Source organism: Biomphalaria glabrata, chromosome 2 (assembly GCF_947242115.1).
Source record: "Biomphalaria glabrata chromosome 2, xgBioGlab47.1, whole genome shotgun sequence".
Taxonomy (NCBI): Eukaryota; Metazoa; Mollusca; class Gastropoda; family Planorbidae; genus Biomphalaria; species Biomphalaria glabrata.
The window spans coordinates 21,772,519-21,793,832 of record NC_074712.1 but is presented as its reverse complement, the minus strand read 5'-3'; the positions used below and the strand labels follow the sequence as shown (position 1 = coordinate 21,793,832).

Below are 21,314 nucleotides of genomic sequence, written 5' to 3'. Positions count from 1 at the left end.
ATATCTTATATTGGATGAAAATCAGAACATTTGCAAATGGAAGTTTCATTATATCATGTATCAAGTTTTCATCATTACTTTTAGTAGAATTAGAATGGGAAATTTGAAGCGCAATGACTACATAAATAAACAGCTTCCAGATGTCAATGTTGACATGTTTATTCATGTCTGCTCAAGCAATGATTCAAGAGTGAGGTGAGTATCTTGAAAAAAAAAATGGGGGGGGGGGGCGTTTCTTTAAATAAGAAGAACTTAAGAGGAAGAAGGATCACGTGACATCTGGAATGAGGAACTTTACAGCTAAAAGTGATATTAGATATGTGTATCATTGTGTATCATCTTGTTAAAGAATGCTCTTATGAAATGTTTCAATGTCTCGTGACCAACAGTAAGATTGCTATTTGTTTACCAGGTATTTGGAGTTTCAATCGATCAGTTTTTAACAGAAAACTTGCTTATAATGTGTTTAGTATCCCATGAGTAGTATGGTTGTTCACGTGACTGAGAAACAGTCAGCAGTTTAAAAATAGATGTACGTGATGCTCGAAATGCCAGGAAAAAAACAAATTTTTATTAAATCTCATATCTACAGATATTAATGGATTAACATAGAATTTTTTTAAAATGTTCAATTATTTATAACATTTTGGGCCTAAATTTGTGTACTAAGCAAATAGCTAGTCAATCAAACAAATGTTTGTTAATAGCATCCCGTGAGAATAGTGTATTACATTTACGAAGTGCTCAAAGAATTAATGGCATGCAACTATTTATTTTACAAAGTGGTAACTAATTCGTTTTTGATGAAATTATTACTTGGTTTAGGTGGAACATAAAATGGAATGTCTTTTAATAAATGTACTGATACAAAGGATGAATAGCTTTGGTTTTGACCCAGCCGACCTTAGAGTTTCTAAAGAAAGCCCACTATCATATTAAAGACTGAAGGGACGCGGTTACCTTGCTACACCACTAGATAGATGGACGTTTTTATCGGCTCACTCATTATGCAAGGAACACAACTTAATGAATGTAATGTTGAATGGGCGCCATCAGATAAGTAAACTTTTGATCCAGTCGCGCAGAAGTCAATAGAATTCAGGTCAACATTCACTGATGATGTCTTTTTTTGTTCCAGTTGAACAGTCAAACTTGCAAGGTCCCCAGACAAATCTCGACTGCTTCTAGTTCTACAACTCAGACATGAAGCTAGTCTACTTTGTAGGACACGTTTTGAAACACGGGACTGGCATTAGTTCCGGAAGCATAGAAATAAACTCAAACTGCGTACACTAATAAACACAGCAGCGACAAAAAAAAAGTATCCCCCCCCCTTTTTTTTTTCCACGAACCACCTCCCACAATCCCACACTTTACTGTAAATATAAGTTATGCCAAAACGATATTGGCTTCTCTCTCTCTCTCTCTCTCACTGTCGTACATACACGTACACTTTCTCTCTCTCTCTCTCTCACTGTCTTACATAAACGTACACTTTCTCTCTCTCTCTCTCTCTCTCTCTCTCTCTCTCTCTCCAAAATAACTAAAAACAATTCTTGCTGTAAAGGGGACCAGCTCCAATGAAGTATGTCGTCTGTACAGAAGGTGTACACACACACACACACATACATACATACATACATACATACATACATAAAATATACATACATACATACATACATACATACATACATACATACATACATACATACATACATACATACATACATACATACATACATATTTCTTAACTTTCCAACTTTCCAATGACATGAATGACCTCACTTTGGGTTCTCTATAAAGGTCTGTTTGAACTCAACAATAGAAGCACACTCCCATCAAAACAAAATCAAACTTTGCTTTTATGACTGAAAGAAACTGTGTCTAGAGCAAGGTTTAAAAAGCGTTCGGTATGCAGCTTTCTTTCAAACTCTGATTTTTATTCTCGGATTGTTATTATTTTAATTCCATTTCCCCAGAGTTGAAAGATGTAAAACCAAAGTTTTTGGCTTGAATTCTTAGAACTTGTTCTTCCTTTTACTTCATCTCTTTTACAAAGCTTGCATCAAATCACTCACTCTGTCTGGTCAAAAGTGTGTACACGTTATTTCTCCCACACCCATTCTCGGATCAAGCTGAGACTTCGCACAATTATTTATTGACATAGACAAGACATGACTGGTAATTCATTAGTTTGTTTAATAGCAACAAGGAAAACTAATACTTCAGTATTCACATATATGGCTAAATTTGTTGGGTTTAGTCCCCTTTATTAATTGTTAACGCTATTTCTCCCTCACACATTCTCCGATCAAGTTGATACTTTAAACATTTATTTATTATACCTAACAAAACATAAATCAATAAACAAAAATACCCAATTAGTCGATTAATTATTGCTAATTAATTATTCAGTTTTATATCGAAAGAAGGAAATAGCTTGTATATTATTGGTAGATATAGTTTAATGGATGGAGTTTTTCCCCTTTCGATATGCTTTTTTTTATATATAGTGTATGCTTGTTTGTAGTCCTTGAGTCCACCACCACCACCACCACCACCACCATATTCTGGAGCCCTGAACACCCAATGCCATGCTACGTCACTCCGTTTTGTTTGTTTAAATCTAGTACTAAATGAATACAACTAGTCACAGTCAAAATGTTCTTTCAAAATGTCAGAAGTGTAGTCCTAAAACGTCTATTTGTGTCTATGGCATGGGCGTAGCCAGGATTTTTTTTCGGGGGGTGGGGTGGGGGTTCTCTTCCCCCCCCCCCGCCCCCCAGGCGAAAAAAAATGTATATGTATTTATGTGTGTGTGTGTGTACATAATCTTTATTACATTCTGACCCTTCATTCTTTCGGAAGACGTTTAATGTGCACTAGAATATGTTCTTCCTGAAGTTAGTGGAAAAATTGTAGGTTCCCCGCCATTACTAGCAAGGGTGTCTGAGGAAGCGCTAGGAGCTCCCCCAGCGCGCCGCCAAGCACTATTTCTGGTATTGAAAGCCAACAAAATGTATATTCTGAGGTATCTACACTGCATTTTCCTGCTATTAAAAAGTTTATTTCAAAAACCTAATGTGCTATTCTTACTGACGTTCGGGGCATTTTGCCGTCAAGCTGTTTCCATAACAATCTGTCACTGGTATCGTCTGAAGCCTCTTCCCACCTGCCATGAGGACCTCCATGAATGAGTGGCGTCAAGTTGTATTAGGATATCATTGCAACTCTTCTTATGCGTAATTCATTTTGTCGGAGGACATGTCCCGCAAACCTCATGCGTCGCTCTCTCACAATCTTACTAAGGGGTTGACTCCCAGTTCGGCATAGGATTTCCTTGATTTAGTCCCGATCTCTATAAATGACTCCTAAAATCTATCTTAGCCATCTTTGTTGAGACACATTTAGTGTTTTTCAATTTCGGCAGATGACTATTTACTGCACTTTATTAATGGAGCCCGGCCACTGGTAAAAATGTGTAACCTCTCTTGAATACGCTCTTGGAATTAAGTGACTGTAGTTTGCTTTAGATTTTATATCGAAAAGAGAAGTTTAATCTTCAAAATCATCTGTTGGGGGTTTTCCACCTCAAAATTCTCTGTAGAGGGATCTTAAACTCAAAACCATCTGGAGGGGTTTTAAACTTTTAAAAAAAGCCATCTGTAGGAGAGGGGTTTAAACTCAAAACTCCGATTGGATTGGCTACGCTCAAATAATTTTAGTGTGTAATTTGCTTTTTTTATATATTGAAGAGGTATTTTTAGCATCAACCCCCCCCCGCATCATAACCCCTTTGGCTACGCTCATAAATATTAGAGTGAGTAATTTGCTTTTATTTATATTGAAGAGGTACTTTTTAGCTTCAAACTCCACTGGAGGGGAGTTTAAACTCTAAATTCCTTTGACTACACTCATGACATTTTGAGTGTATAATTTGCATTGTTTTTATTATTAAAAAGGTATTTTTTACCTTCAAACCCTGCTGAAGTGGGGTTTAAACTTAAATCTAAGTCAAAACCCATTTAGCTACGCTCATAACATTTTAAGTTTGTAATTTGCTATTTTTATATTGAAGAGGGGGTTTATCAGATATTTTGGATAGGGTTTAAAATCAAAATCTTCCTTAACTGTACTCTTGGAATTTGGGGATTTTTTTTTTTGCATTTTTTTTCGTTTTATAGAAGAGGGGAATTTAACTGCAAAAACCCCAGGTAGGGGGTTTTAAACTCGAACCCCTCTGGTAAGGGTTTTAAACTCGACCCCCCCCGGTAGGGGGTTTTAAACTCGAACCCCCCTGGTAGGGGGTTTTAAACTCGAACCCCTCTGGTAAGGGTTTTAAACTCGAACCCCCCTGGTAGGGGGTTTTAAACTCGAACCCCCCTGGTAGGGGGTTTTAAACTCGAACCCCCCTGGTAGGGGGTTTTAAACTCAAAACCCCCTGGTAGGGGGTTTTAAACTCAAAACCTCCTTGGTTGTGCTGGGGCAAGTGATGGTTTAGTATTAAAATCTCACCTAAAATAAACAAAATCAAAGCAAAAAATCAGTCGCTAAATTCCGATCCCCCCTCTGCGGGGGGGGGGGAATTTCATTTGGGGGGGGGGGTTGAACCCTTAACCCCCCCTGGCTACGCCCATGATCTATGGTATGTGCTTAAGACAATAACTAGTTTGTTTAATAGTTTCCCTCACACATAGTTGAGCTAGACAAGACAAAACTTTGTCTACAAAATCATCTGTAGCTACAGAGGCCGCTAGAAGTCGAGCTTCAGTACGTGTTGATTCAACTCCCTGGCAGTTGTCTGTCCTGGACACTGGCTGCTCTTGATAGTGCAGTGGTACGAGCTACTCATGCTAATGTCCAGATTGGGACCAGCAGATCTCTTTAAGCCAATATGTATGCATCAACATCGGCTTTCCGGGACACGCTCATATTCTGATGTCACGGTTGGGATTAGAATGTCATGGCTTCATTTAACGGGATAACACGAAACCCTCAGCCCCGTACTTGTCTTGTGCTCGCATGTAATTAGCTTTTTTATTTCCAAAGATCTGTATGATATGTGTATGATATGTGTATTGTATGAATGTTATATATTTCTGATACTATAATTTCTAATGGAAAGTATAAATGACACGGGCAGTAATCTCTACAATTATAAGGTCAAAGTATGAGTTTTTGCCCCTTAATTTTCCTAATTCTTAAATTGGTTTTGAATCTAGTAGTTGCTGTACATTTAGGTTTGGTTTTGGTTTTAGGCACATCGGCACAATTTAGGCCATGTCGTGCCTGCAGTCACTTAAGGACTACTCTCTCTCTAAACAAGAAGGGCCATAATCTATACAGTCATATCATTAAAATCAAGGTCTATTCACAGTTAAAATAGTAAAGGTAGTAAAAATTTAATTCGTTGGTAAAAATCTAATGTAAATAGTACATGTTCACAAATTCATAAATCAGATCTTCGTAGACAACCCCACTTCCCGGATAAAGCCTAGTACCTTCCCAGGGTCGACATTATCAAATAGTGTTTTTAACTTAGTGGCTCTAAAATATTTCTCCCTGACATCCTGGTATCTGGGGCAATCAACGAGGATATGTTCCACAGTAAGTCGAGAGTCACAGTACTCGCAAAGTGGGGGCTCCTATCTCTTCAGCACAAAAGAGTGCGTGATGTAGGTGTGGCCAATCCTAAGTCTGGACATGGTCGTGCTACCACGCTTTGTCAGACCCTTAGATGTGGGCCGCCACCTGACATCCGCCACAATCTGCCTGAGTTTACTGTGAGTCTCAGCCTCCAATCGGTTCTGCCACTCTTGATAGGTGGCAGAGGCAATACTTTGTCTCAGGGCCGAGCAGGGAATTTGGGTTCCTGACACCGCATGATTTAGGGCTCTCTTTGCTTCTCTGTCTGCGGCTTCGTTTCCCTCAATGCCAACATGGGAGGGGACCCAGATGAAGGTGACATCCCTACGGTCGGCTGTTATTTGGTCCAACAGCTTCAGGCTCTTATGTACCAATGGGATGTCAGTCTTCATCCGCCCCAAAGCTTGCAATGCAGATTTGGAGTCGGAGCAGATTATAAATTTCCTCCTTTCTGATGCTTTAACGGCCATAAGTGCAAGCGATATTGCATGCAATTCGGCCGTAAAGATGGAGCAGCCATCGGGGAGTCTACGGGAGATTGTTTTGTTCCGAAAGGAGCAGGCACACGCGACCTTTCCATCCATTTTGGATCCGTCTGTGTAGATGGTGCCACAATCTCCGTAGCTCTTCTGCAGTTCCCTAAAGTACACTTGTAGTATGCTTGGGTCTGTATTTTCTTTTTTGAAATTAAGGAGGGATAAATTTAATTTGGGTTTATTCATTAGCCAAGGAGGATTCTGAGGGGTTTCTATTTTAGAGATTTGGTCAATGGGTGGGGTTAAATTTTGGATGGGTTCTCTCAAACGAAGGCCCAACGGCTGTATGGCGTTAGGCCTTCGATTGTATAATTCTACCTCTGTGGGGTTAAATATGGAGTCGAAAGCAGGGTTCGTGGAGATGCATTTTAGCTTGACTACTGCATTGCAAGCTTTTTCATTCTTATATCCATAGGGAGTTCTCCAGCCTCCACATGGAGACTTGGGATAGGTGATGTACGAAACGCGCCGAGACAGAGACGCAAGGCAGCATTTTGTATTGGTTCCAGTATTTTTAGGTACGACTTCCTTGCTGCTCCATATATTATGGATCCGTAGTCTAGTTTGGATCGAATTAGACTCCGATAAAGCAGGAGCAAGGTATGTCTGTCAGCTCCCCAGTCCGTATGGCTGAGTACTTTAAGTATGTTTAAGGACTTTTGGCATTTCTTCTTAAGTTCCTTAATGTGGGGGAGAAAATTAAATTTGGAATCTAAGGGAGGCCTAAAAATTTTGTAGTTTTCACGACATGGATCTTCTTTTTGTGTATAAATAGTTCAGGGTCTGGGTGGAGTCCCCTTAAATTACAAAAATGCATACTAACTGTTTTGGAGTCCGAAAATTTAAAACCATTATCGTTTGCCCAATTTTGAATTGTGTTTAAACATAACTGTAATTTTCTTTCTAAGGTGTTCATGTTTTTCCCATAAGTAAAAATGACAAAGTCATCAACATACAAAGAGCACTCTATGCCAGGGGACAGAGCATTTATGATGCTATTTATTTTAATGTTGAACAGGTTGACTGACAGAATGCTGCCCTGGGGTACACCCATTTCCTGGTCATGAGTGTCAGAAGCGGAGTTGCCCACTCGAACCCGAAATTTTCGGTCTTTCAGGAATTCCCCCACAAAACGGGGGAGGTGTCCCTTAAGCCCCATAAGCTCCAGGTCACATAGAATGCCATGTTTCCAGGTTGTGTCATAGGCCTTTTCTATATCGAAGAATACAGCTACTAGATGTTCTCTTCTGAGTAATGCATTTCTAATATAAGCTTCCAGTCTTACCAGGTGGTCAGTTGTTGTCCGCCCCTGCCGGAATCCACACTGGTAGTTGGAGATCACTTTATTCCTCTCCAGGTACCAGACCAGCCTTCTGTTAATCATTCTTTCCATGGTTTTGCAGATGCAGCTTGTTAGTGCTATTAGTCGATATTTAGCTGGATCAGAGCCGTCTCTTCCCGGTTTAGGTATCGGTATAACTGTGGCTTTCCTCCAGCTGTTTGGGAAAGCGCCTGTTTGCCACACACAGTTATAGACCCCTAGCAGGACTGCCAATGAGGGTTCGGGAAGGTGCTTGAGGAACTGGTAATGGATTTCGTCTTCTCCAGGCGCTGTGTCATGTGACTTGTCCAGCGATTCCCTCAGTTCCTCAAGCGAGAACGGTTTGTTGTAGTCTTCATTGTTCTCTGACCTGAAATCAATGGGGTGTCTTTCCTCCCTGGTTTTGACTTTTTGGAACTCTGGCGTGTAGTGTGCAGTGGATGACTTTTCTGCTATTGAGGATACAAGGCAGTCAGCTATTTTTCTAGGGAACTTGACAGTTCGTCCTTGGTTTTTCAGATGCCCTATTGCATTTGATTCTTTCCCTTTGATTCGCCTTACTGCCTTCCAAACCGCTCTAGCAGAAGTTTTGGCATCCAGACTGCCGACAAAACTTCTCCAGGAATTCCTTTTGGCTGACCGTATGGTTTGTCTAGCCTTTGCTCTAGCTATCCTGAATAGCTTTAGGTTTTCCTGGGAAGGATTCTTTATAAATGCAGCCAGTCGTTTTTTTCCTATCGCCAATAGCACTTTTGCAAGCTGTATCAAACCATGGTTTGCTAGGCCGTTTTGGATTTGCGGAGGTTAGGGGTACAACTTTCCTGGCTATACTTAGTAGCTTGCTAGCAAAGGTATCAGCTGGGTTCTGTTCATCGAGGATATTTTCTGTGATATCCTCGGAGCATCTTTTTTGGAATTGTTCCCAATCGGCCTTATTCAGTTTCCACCGCTGAGGTCGTCCCAATGAGGGGAGATTGTTAGTAATGATGATTGGGAAGTGATCACTTCCCCGTAGATCATTTCTAACTGACCATTTAAAGTCGTCCAGAAGTCCGGAGACGCATACGGTGAGGTCAATGTATTTGAGTGATCCAGTTCCTGGGTGCAAGTAGGTCGGTGATGCATCATTAAGTATGCATAAATCATATTGGACGAAGATATCCTCCAGCATACGACCTCTTGTGTCGGTATTGTTGGCTGTACATTTAATCTGTATGCCTCAGTGACTAGCCCATCAATCTTTAGAACAAAATTCTTTATTGACACCCCCTTCAAGTTTTTGAATGTGCGCGTATGATCACGTGATCAAGATATTCCTAATAAAGCACACAGACATACACACACTCATTATATTTCTTATTTATTTATTTCTACACCTAATACCTGTGCTATGGTGTGCTATGCTGTGCTGTGCTATGCTATGTTAAAAAAACGTTTTTGTTTAATTTTACCCATACTCTTAAACCAGTTTGATAGACACACTTTCTTCAATGTAGTCCCCTCCCCCCTCCCCCTTACTTTTAAGCTCAGTCGCTTGTAGCCCATAAGGAAAAAATAATTATTAACTAACTAACTAACTAATTATTTACCACATTCTGGTGGAATCAACGCTGGTATCGTTAGTTAGGAGAGAATGAGTTAATGTATATTCGACCTGTTTCCTCATAAACATCATTCTTGGAGTGTCTACAAATATATATATATACGTCGCTGCCACTTAAAAAGGCACAAACCCTTTTTGACCCGTCAGTTATAGCACTTAAGAATGAAACCTTGAACCTTTGCTTGACTTGAAACCTTAAATCTTTGTTTTAATTGAAACTTTAAACCTTTACTTGACTTGAAACCTTGAACCTTTGCTTTACTTGAAACCTTGAACCTTTACTTAATTTGAAACCTTGAACCTTTACTTGATTTGAAACCTTGAACCTTTACTTGACGCAATAAAACAATTTTGAAAGGATTCCCACTTCTGCTGCTTTGAAGCTTCCTTAGTGTGGCGCCTCCATTGCCATCCATTATGCAGGTCACTGCTTAACCAACAGACGTACAGGCATGAGAACTGATGAGCACTTCCAATGAAAGGATCTGATATTACCTTCTTATTACTTCAGTCCTATAAGTAGGAAGTGATTTCTTTGTCTACCTTAGTCTAAGTGTCTGTGACAACAGAACGGGCTCGTCAGTCTCTAGATTTAGCTCTTTCTCTCCTAATCAACGATACCATCGTTGATTTGAGCTCATTACATTAAATTAATGTTTAATTTTTTAAATTTGACTTTGTTTGCATAAAAAGAGAAGGCATTCCCCTGTCTATACCAAGTACAACATTTTCCGATAACAAACAACAAAGCTATTGAAGCCTAATCATAACAGGGGAGTGAAATAGTAATGAGCAAAATAAAGGATTCCTACAAAACGCGGAAAAATAATTACGGAGAGAAAGAGCTATATCATCTTCTCCAATGAAATAAACATGCTCATCATCTTGATACGGTTTGGCCTATAAACCTTAGAGCTTACATACCCGCGTTTAAAAAAAAAAAGCAACTAAAAAAGAATTTGAAAAAGTCAATTCGCTTTTGAAAAGTTTTTTAGTTTTCGTCATGTGTTGACTTTGTCAATAGAAAACACCAAAGAAGATGGACGAGCATGTGTAGGGTGACGTCATTGTGTAGTGAACATTTCACTTTGAAGCAGAACAACAGAAAATCGATAAGAGAAAGTTCACTTTTCTGAACAGTTTAGAGTGTCAAGAGTGTCAAGAGTGTCATGTTTGTCCAAGGACGAGATTAAGAATAAGTGAGTACATTTTCTTAGTTTTCAATCACACTAAGTGGGAAATTTAATAATGACTGAGTGAAAGAGTAAGTGAGTGAGTGAGTGGGTAAGTGAGTGAGTGAGTGAGTGAGTGAGTAAGTGAGTGAGTGAGTGAGTGGGTAAGTGAGTGAGAGAGTGAGTGAGTAAGTGAGTGAGTGAGTGAGTGGGTAAGTGAGTGAGTGAGTGAGTGGGTAAGTGAGTGAGTGAGTGGGTATGTCATGAACGACTCAGTTATGTTCTCATGTAGCGTGGAGACAAATACATTGATGTGTTAAGGACTCTATGCACACAGAAAAAGAGGTTGAATTAGTAACAGAGGGACACAATGTTTACAAATAGTGATAAATAATTAGAGATTTAGACAAACATTTTTTAAAACTCTAAACTCTAATTCTCTTTTTTATACACTATTTATACACTATTTATTGCTACAGTTTTCAAGTAAAATGTTTAAGTAAGACTGTTAGAGTAATGCGCCCTGATGATCTCAGTGTGACATAAAGTCAACCGTTGAAGTGTTGATGTCTGCTGCTAACAGGGCGTTATCGGTCAAATGAGGACTACTGACATTGTCAACAAAATATTTTGGTCATGTTACACCAGGAAACAAAATCTCCCTCAAAATGATAGGGTACATTGTGTGTGCCTAGAATGTTGTACATAATATTTGTCTCTGACTGAGATAACAATGATGAGAGTCTACTATACAATTTGTCTCTAACTGAGATAACAATGATGAGAGTCTACTATACAATTTGTCTCTGACTGAGATAACAATGATGAGAGTCTACTATACAATTTGTCTCTGACTGATATAACAATGATGAGAGTCTACTATACAATTTGTCTCTGACTGATATAACAATGATGAGAGTCTACTATACAATTTGTCTCTGACTGAGATAACAATGATGAGAGTCTACTATACAATTTGTCTCTGACTGATATAACAATGATGAGAGTCTACTATACAATTTGTCTCTGACTGAGATAACAATGATGAGAGTCTACTATACAATTTGTCTCTGACTGAGATAACAATGATGAGAGTCTACTATACAATTTGTCTCTGACTGATATAACAATGATGAGAGTCTACTATACAATTTGTCTCTGACTGAGATAACAATGATGAGAGTCTACTATACAATTTGTCTCTGACTGAGATAATAATGATGAGAGTCTACTATACAATTTGTCTCTGACTGAGATAACAATGATGAGAGTCTACTATACAATTTGTCTCTGACTGAGATAACAATGATGAGAGTCTACTATACAATTTGTCTCTGACTGAGATAACAATGATGAGAGTCTACTATACAATTTGTCTCTGACTGAGATAACAATGATGAGAGTCTACTATACAATTTGTCTCTGACTGAGATAACAATGATGAGAGTCAACTATACAATTTGTCTCTGACTGATATAACAATGATGAGAGTCTACTATACAATTTGTCTCTGACTGAGATAACAATGATGAGAGTCTACTATACAATTTGTCTCTGACTGAGATAATAATGATGAGAGTCTACTATACAATTTGTCTCTGACTGAGATAACAATGATGAGAGTCCTTGAATACGCTCTTGGAATTAAGTGACTGTAGTTTGCTTTAGATTTTATATCGAAAAGAGAAGTTTAATCTTCAAAATCATCTGTTGGGGGTTTTCCACCTCAAAATTCTCTGTAGAGGGATCTTAAACTCAAAACCATCTGGAGGGGTTTTAAACTTTTAAAAAAAGCCATCTGTAGGAGAGGGGTTTAAACTCAAAACTCCGATTGGATTGGCTACGCTCAAATAATTTTAGTGTGTAATTTGCTTTTTTTATATATTGAAGAGGTATTTTTAGCATCAACCCCCCCCCCCCCCGCATCATAACCCCTTTGGCTACGCTCATAAATATTAGAGTGAGTAATTTGCTTTTATTTATATTGAAGAGGTACTTTTTAGCTTCAAACTCCACTGGAGGGGAGTTTAAACTCTAAATCCCTTTGACTACACTCATGACATTTTGAGTGTATAATTTGCATTGTTTTTATTATTAAAAAGGTATTTTTTACCTTCAAACCCTGCTGAAGTGGGGTTTAAACTTAAATCTAAGTCAAAACCCATTTAGCTACGCTCATAACATTTTAAGTTTGTAATTTGCTATTTTTATATTGAAGAGGGGGTTTATCAGATATTTTGGATAGGGTTTAAAATCAAAATCTTCCTTAACTGTACTCTTGGAATTTGGGGATTTTTTTTTTTGCATTTTTTTTCGTTTTATAGAAGAGGGGAATTTAACTGCAAAAACCCCAGGTAGGGGGTTTTAAACTCGAACCCCTCTGGTAAGGGTTTTAAACTCGAACCCCCCTGGTAGGGGGTTTTAAACTCGAACCCCCCTGGTAGGGGGTTTTAAACTCGAACCCCTCTGGTAAGGGTTTTAAACTCGAACCCCCCTGGTAGGGGGTTTTAAACTCGAACCCCCCTGGTAGGGGGTTTTAAACTCAAAACCTCCTTGGTTGTGCTGGGGCAAGTGATGGTTTAGTATTAAAATCTCACCTAAAATAAACAAAATCAAAGCAAAAAATCAGTCGCTAAATTCCGATCCCCCCTCTGCGGGGGGGGGGGAAATTTCATTTGGGGGGGGGGGTTGAACCCTTAACCCCCCCCTGGCTACGCCCATGATCTATGGTATGTGCTTAAGACAATAACTAGTTTGTCTCTGACTGAGATAACAATGATGAGAGTCTACTATACAATTTGTCTCTGACTGATATAACAATGATGAGAGTCTACTATACAATTTGTCTCTGACTGATATAACAATGATGAGAGTCTACTATACAATTTGTCTCTGACTGAGATAACAATGATGAGAGTCTACTATACAATTTGTCTCTGACTGATATAACAATGATGAGAGTCTACTATACAATTTGTCTCTGACTGAGATAACAATGATGAGAGTCTACTATACAATTTGTCTCTGACTGAGATAACAATGATGAGAGTCTACTATACAATTTGTCTCTGACTGATATAACAATGATGAGAGTCTACTATACAATTTGTCTCTGACTGAGATAACAATGATGAGAGTCTACTATACAATTTGTCTCTGACTGAGATAATAATGATGAGAGTCTACTATACAATTTGTCTCTGACTGAGATAACAATGATGAGAGTCTACTATACAATTTGTCTCTGACTGAGATAACAATGATGAGAGTCTACTATACAATTTGTCTCTGACTGAGATAACAATGATGAGAGTCTACTATACAATTTGTCTCTGACTGAGATAACAATGATGAGAGTCTACTATACAATTTGTCTCTGACTGAGATAACAATGATGAGAGTCTACTATACAATTTGTCTCTGACTGAGATAACAATGATGAGAGTCTACTATACAATGATGAGAGTCTACTATACAATGATGAGAGTCTACTATACAATGATGAGAGTCTACTATACAATGATGAGAGTCTACTATACAATGATGAGAGTCTACTATACAAACTCAAATAATCAATGACGACAGAGTTACAACATAAAAACACGAGTCTGAAATGTCAAAACTAAATAAAATAAATATCTTAGAGAAACAGAATAACAGGCTGTATGACAGACACACAGACAGATAGATAGATAGATAGATAGATAGATAGATAGATAGAGATAGATAGATAGATAGATAGATAGATAGATAGATAGATAGATAGATAGATAGATAGATAGATAGATAAATAGATAGACAGACAGATAGACAGATAGATAGATAGATAGATAGATAGATAGATAGATAGATAGATAGATAGATAGATAGATAGATAGATAGATAGATAGATAGATAGACAGACAGATAGACACATAGATTGATAGATAGATAGATAGATAGATAGATAGATAGATAGATAGATAGATAGATAGATAGATAGATAGATAGATAGATAGATAGATAGATAGATAGATAGACTACTTATATTAGCTCCTCGGCCACAGGGCCAGAAATTCAATAAAGTTTTATGAGTCTATTGTTACCTAAACTACCAAATGTACTAGAGATTAATTGAATGGTTTTCTATAAGCAAAAATAACGGGCCCAAAATAGTCGAGGCGTGTGTGTGTGTCGAGGTGTGTATTATGCAGCACGTCTTTCCACTGTCTCCTAGATTCACGTCATGTGATTGAGAGAACAAAATACACAAATAACTGTAGAAAGGGGAACGAGAATGTGACATTCGATTGGGGACTTTGGTCAATGATTTGTTTCTTCTCTAGGCCTGAAACTGATGGTATGAAGCAATGTATGCAGTGTCTTATACCGTACATGGATTCTATTACGATTAAAGGTTGCGTGCATTAGGAATTAAAAGTTACTAAAAAATAAATAAATAAAAACAACGGGAGGGAGGTCAGGGTTGAAATATTTATAGATTGAATGGACAAGCCAAAGAAAAGTCATAGAGTGTGTACGAAGGACTAGCTTTTTGTTTTTGTCCGGTGGGGGGGGGGGGGGGAGCGGATAATTGAAAGTGCTACTAGAATTAACAGGCCAAAAATATGAGTGCGTGTGTGTGTCGGGGGCGCATTAGGATCGTTAAAATGGGGCCCCGTTAATTAAAATTTTTAACAAATTAAAAAGACATGAAAGTTGTTCAGGAAAGAGAGAGCGGGGCGAGAGATTTCATTGTAAGAGAGACACTCATGTTAGGTGGATTGTTAGGGTGGATTGTTAGGTGGATTGTTTAAATATAGATTGAAATTTTAAAAAAAGAAAGGGGTGTTCCGGCCATAAAAAATACAATAAAAAGCCTCGGAACAAATCAACAGGCTTAGTAAGTGCGTACTTCTAGTATTATAGTATAATTATAGTATTATTAGTATTGTATTAGTATTATAGTATTATAGTATAATCCAATAATCCTGTAGTATAATCCTATAATCTGCAATCTAGATCTAGAGTAAAATTGATGATTCATAGCCGCACTGACACGGATCTAGTCTAGATCTAATTGATAACATGTAACACCATATCAGTTATCATACAATCATCAGCTCTAGAAATCTAGATCTAAATGTTGCTTGATAATTTAAAAACTGTTTTCGATTTGTTCATTAAATGTAGATCAAGGTTCCTTTTTGATTAATCTCAGTTGCGAATGGACGGGTCAGGACACTGCGTAGTAGGAGTGTACTCCACTGTATAGACTTTGAATAAAAGCGAATGCTCAGATAAAGAAATAAAATAAACATATGAAGTTAATTATAAGTTAATTAATAAAGGGAAAAAAAACACATAAAAATTACTCATTGTGACCGTTGTCACCTTATACTAGTTTAGATGTTTGTTTTTTTTTCTTTAATGCGTAACGCCATCAATGAGGCTTGAACAAGTCTGTCCCCTATTATGACGTCTTACCTTCACTTAAGTATTCGATGTGTGTTTATAAAGAAAAACAAACTTCTAGTTTATTTAAATAATGAAACGATTTATTTTCAAGAAAGAAAGAAGTGACTGTTGCTTCAGCACTTTACAAGATCTAAAACATCTGAAATCTATTTTATCTTTCTCCGTTGTTGCGATCTAAACGGACGGACAGACAGATCAGACGCAAAAAAAAACTAAAAGCGGATTTTCCCCTTTTGAGGGCCACTAAAGAGGAAGAGTTATTAGCCATTAAAGGACTCTATTGAGTCTCATACATTTCTTATCCTAAAATCCTTGAGACAAGTTATACCCTAACCGCCTAACATTAATACCACAAAAAAGTCTCGGTTTCTCGAGAAACTTTTTTGAAATTGATTTTTGGACATTTTTTGGGGGGACCTTTACGAGAGCAGGCCAAACTTCAGCTATGGTTTAAAACCCTATTAACAAGGAGCGCTATGAGATGTATGTGAGTGTCTGACACTGCGAATGGTTTATCGGGACAGAGGGCGCGCTACATGTCTAGTAGTTGATCAGTTTTACAGTCAGAAGTCTAAGAGACAATGCTGGACAATGGTGAACAAAGTTCTCTCTTTTTTTTTAAGTCTACTGCGTGAAGAAAGTTCTTGGAGTTTCATCGATCGTCTTCTAATCAGGAGCATCGTAAAAGTATGTCAGTGGGCGCTGGTCGCACTGAATGAACTATTTTATAGAGGGACTTTTAAAAAAAAAAATCTATTTGAGAAGAAATACGTTTGATTCAATTTGGCTGTATTTGGTTAAATTTGGCTGTATTTGGTTCAATTTGGCTGTATTTGGCTCAATTAGGCTGTATTTGGCTCAATTTGGCTGTATTTGGCTCAATTAGGCTGTATTAGGCTCAATTTGGCTGTATTTGGCTCAATTAGGCTTATTTGGCTCAATTTGGCTGTATTTGGCTCAATTAGGCTGTATTTGGCTCAATTTGGCTGTATTTGGCTCAATTAGGCTGTATTTGGTTCTACGTGAACTCTTTGAACTACATTTCGTTTGAGAGTATTGTAGGTTGAATTTAGTCTAATCAGTACTACATTTGTATTTGGCAAATTAATGTCTATCTAAATGCTGTGGCATATCTTGGGGGGGGGGGGGGGGGGGATAGGTCCAAACTCGAAAGTCTGTTCTGACCGCCACTTGAGGGGGGCCCCAAATGAATGTCCTTATTTTTTTTACATTAAATATTACGCCACTGCCATGTAATATTGATATTCACGTGGAGTCAAAACTACTAAACAGCATTGATCTTGCTGCACAGAAAGCACGACGTGAGGCGATATGAATTGAAATTTGTCACTTGTGCATTATCTCGCCAATAAACAACGGTATTATTCATTAAAAGAGTCTTAATTGTTATTTTTTGTTAATTTTACTGATATACTTTACCTATTTGAATTTAGGGTTATATATTTATTAAGTACATTATCTCATGCCATGATGTCGAATGTCAAAATTCAGGAGCCCCTGAAAAGGTCAAGTCCCCGGGCCCCTAAATAACTAGCTATGGTACTGTCTAAATGTTTATACAGAGTGTTCTAGAAAGCGAGAACATATCTAAACATTATCTAGATACAAGAGCCTATCTAGAGAAAATTAGAAGTTACCAGGGCATATTTAGATATAATCTAAAAGTTACCAGAGCTTTTCTCTAGGGATAATCTAGAAGTTACCAGAGATTATCTATACATTATGTACAAGTTACAAATGCTTATCTAGAGGTAAATAAAAGTTACAATATTGACAAGATGATGAAATTTAAGCCATTTGCAGCTTATTTATGTAATCTGAGAGATTCAGTGAGTTAATAATTTATTAATAATTTATAATTATATATTGTTAAAAACCTGGTGGTGGCACAGATGGGGGTAGTGGTGTGAGTGTAGTCAGCCGACGCAAATCGCTCCAGGCCAGCGCTAGACGAGCGGTCAACCGTGACGAGTTACGACGGTCAGCCGAGACGAGTATCAACACGACGGTTAGGGAAGGATCGACGTCGTGAACAGAGCTCAGGAGCGTCACGAGAGTTGTAGTCATCTGACCACCTAGAAACGTCGAGCGGCGTTCTGTCCGGTTCAAGAAGGACAGTAGGGACCCTATATAAGAGCGGAGGTGTCGCAGTCAAGACGGACGAGAAAAGGGGCTCAATACAGCAAAGTCCACGACAGAAGGTTCACGACAGGGCTCAGAACACGGTCGACTACAGCACAGTTCAACGATGTGGTTCTGTACGGAGCATTACGACGGTTCAGTGCGGAGTACTGTCAAGTACAGTTGAGACGACTGGCGTCTTGGTCTTGGTCTGCGATCGAGTCCGACACAACGAGCCTAGTGTGTGAAGTCAGTCCTGAACTGTTGAACCCAGTGCAAGCCCGGAACGAGACGGAGAGGCCAGTGCAAGAGTTGATACGGCGGTACGGTGTTATCGGAGAGATATTTGTACAGTGTACGTGTTGCCAATTGTACAGTATTGGCTGTTATTTATTCAACTATTAAAGTGTTATGTTACTTTGGAGCCCTGAGTTGTCAAGTTCTTTAAGTTGGTGGTGTATGGTGCAGTTTGCAGAGAGCCTGGATAGTGAAATTCGTAACAATATTATTATTCTTAGAACTTCTAGATTACCACTAGAGTACGCAATGCATCACAAACGTATCCTTACATTGTAAGTAACTTAACATTCAACTGGGTTTGCTTGGCCATTTAGAACACTGCACTTATCCTTAATCTTCGGAAACGAAGACATTGCCATTCATTCATCTTAACATTCTAAGTATTTTTACATTCGAGGAACGACCACATTCTATGTGCTTTTACTTTGTACGTATCTTTACATTCTAGGTATCAACAGATGTTAAGCACCTTTTCAATATAAGTACCAACACATTCTCAAAAGTACCTTTCTAAGTACCACAAATTTCTTAATATTACTACATTCTAAAAAACTTTACATAATAATTACATTATAAGCTAAGCAACTCAAATTTCTATGTACTTGCACATTGTAAATACTTTTACATTCTAAACACCCCCACATTCTAAATACTTGACATTCTAAGTAAAGTACAATCACATACGAAGTACCTTTACATTTTAAGTATCTTTATATTCCAAGTAACATCACATTCTAAGTACATTGTTATTCTGAGTGCCATTACATTACGAGTAACCATCTTTGTGCGTTGATTTATGAGTACTCTGGTCAGAGCCATTTTTATAACAAAGGAGATTATAACTGACAAGCACGAGACAGAAAAACCATTGTCGGCTTCTGTAGAGTCTGTAATATCTGGCGAGTTAAAAACATTCGTTTTTTAGAGGCTGTAATATCTAGCGTATTATAAGTATTCATTGACTACAGTCTTTTATATTGAACAAGAAAAAACAAACAACTAACGCCAAAAACGTAAATGGCTTTTACCGTCAAATTACGTCGTGACTTTTCAACCCACTTGATTAATGCGCACATGAATAGTTCAGCCAAAATACAATTAAATAGATCAGGAAAAAACTTCTAGTATTATTCTTTCCACAGATTTAAGAATCTATAACACGCAGATTCTAGACCCAAAATAAGAGGCCTTGTCCCTAAGACTGGCGCAGAGGACGGCGGCTTTGTCTGCATTAACTGTGACAAAATATGCAGGTCGACACTGGGTCTGGGTTATCATGTGAAACACTGCACTCATGTAAACAGCTGCACTCATCCTCGGACTCGAAGACGTCTTGTGACTAGGGAGATATTTAAATAGAACAAATACAGTCAATCTAGTTCAGTTTTTACAAAATCTAATTATCTTTTTTTTTTTTTCTATGCGGCAGACGATGTCGCACACGATCCAGATGATGAATATCGGAACCAGAGACACGTCTTTGTGTATTGCATGACAACCTTCAAACCTTAAGTCTGATTTGAAAACCCCGGAACAAATCATCTCATAGAGTAGACTTTTTAATAGACAGTCAAAAGTGGAAGAAAAATATGAAAAAGAAAATATTGATTGAATTTCTTTTCTAAATTGTTAGCAATGATATTAGCCATATATATATATATATATCTGAAAAAAAACTTTTCAAGATTAGACTATAGCAAACCGCTTACATTGAACAAAATCCGTAATAGTTATTCAGAACTCAGTTTGGTCTAAAAGTTTTTTAAATATTCGTAAGTAATATTTTTTAGTTTCAACAGCTTTATAAACGCAATTTAACTACAGCTTCAACATAACTCAACTCCCAGCTAAAAGCGAATCAGCTCCTTTAAAAACAACTGAACATCCAAAAGCAGCTCACGCTCCAATCACAAAAATCATCTTCAGTAAAAAAAAAAAATTAACTCCATCTGAACTAAAATTCAACTCCAGTTTAAAACACACTGACCCAACTGAAGTTCAGTTAAACAAGGTTTAATATTTCTACAATCAATCGGGATTCAAACTCATGCCCATCAACTCAACCATTAATTATTGTTTTCCAATAAACCAAAAGTCGCAATGAAAAGTTCCTAGTGTTTAAAGTAGAAGAAGATCGCAGACTCAATCTCAATCTATTTTCATCTTTTGTTTTGGAAGTGAGAAAAAATTAAATTATATTAATACAGAAATTACAACAAATTAATTGTATTTTATTTATCTTCTTGTTGTTTGTTTCTAGTTGCATCACTTACCTATAGAATGAAGAGTTAGTCCAAACACAATCAGGGTCTCTATAAATCCAGTTTGAAACGTGATCAACACTTTGGTTATTCACCTCTAAAACTTTCGGCACTTGTGATCAGATACAAGGCAACAAGAGAGTAGTTAATATACCAATAGGAAGAGAGAGTAACGCAGTACAGAAACGTGTGACGCTGTCTAAAGTACATCCAAATATCCACACTGTCAATAACTGGACACAAAAGTGTAACACAAGACGAGCATTGTGAAGGAAAAAAAATGGAGAGGGCGTGGGGGGGGGGTAGGTAAGTTGAATGGATTATAGCATGTGGTGAGTCCTAGTGTAGCTGATTAGGTAATCCGTCACTCACTACTAGAGGTAGCCGCAAGTCTCTCACATCAAGAACACAGAGGGGAGACAACTTACTCGTTGTCAATGAAGCGAACCCGCTCTCTATCTTGTGAGGGAGGCAACAGACTGACGAGAAGTACCATTGCTCAACGGGGAGGGGAAGGAGAGAGAGGGGGATCCTGTGCTTGGGAGGGGAGGAGATGTTCTGCCAGGAATGTCAGACAAGGGGGCATAATTTCTACGTAGTAAGCAACACCAATCAAGGAGTTATCTCTCTTGCTGCAGTCTAGATTATATACCAGCCAACCGAAATCAATACAATCTAACTTTGTGATATCAAGAGATAAAGATTACACGAAGTTGTAATAATCATCAGACATTGTAAACTATCGGGGTCTAAGTGATAGTCAATTGACTTTGACTGTTAACTAAAGTGACACTAGAAACTTTTGATTTACGGTGGATATCGAGAACAGAGCAGTCCTAGGAGATATATAAAAATTCAATTTTTTGATGAAGTATT

The 21,314-nt window shown here is 38.0% G+C and overlaps 1 protein-coding gene across 1 annotated transcript in view; it reads right to left on the bottom strand.

Moving 5' to 3' along the window:
- LOC106059547 (prolactin-releasing peptide receptor-like) overlaps positions 1-21,109 on the bottom strand; it is a 187,444-nt gene extending 166,335 nt beyond the window's left edge. Inside the window, exon 1 of the mRNA XM_056019630.1 lies at positions 20,451-21,109. The gene's annotated coding sequence lies outside the window, so the exon portion shown is untranslated. The remainder of the gene's footprint in view (positions 1-20,450) is intronic.
- Between the last annotated feature and the right edge of the window lie 205 nt (positions 21,110-21,314).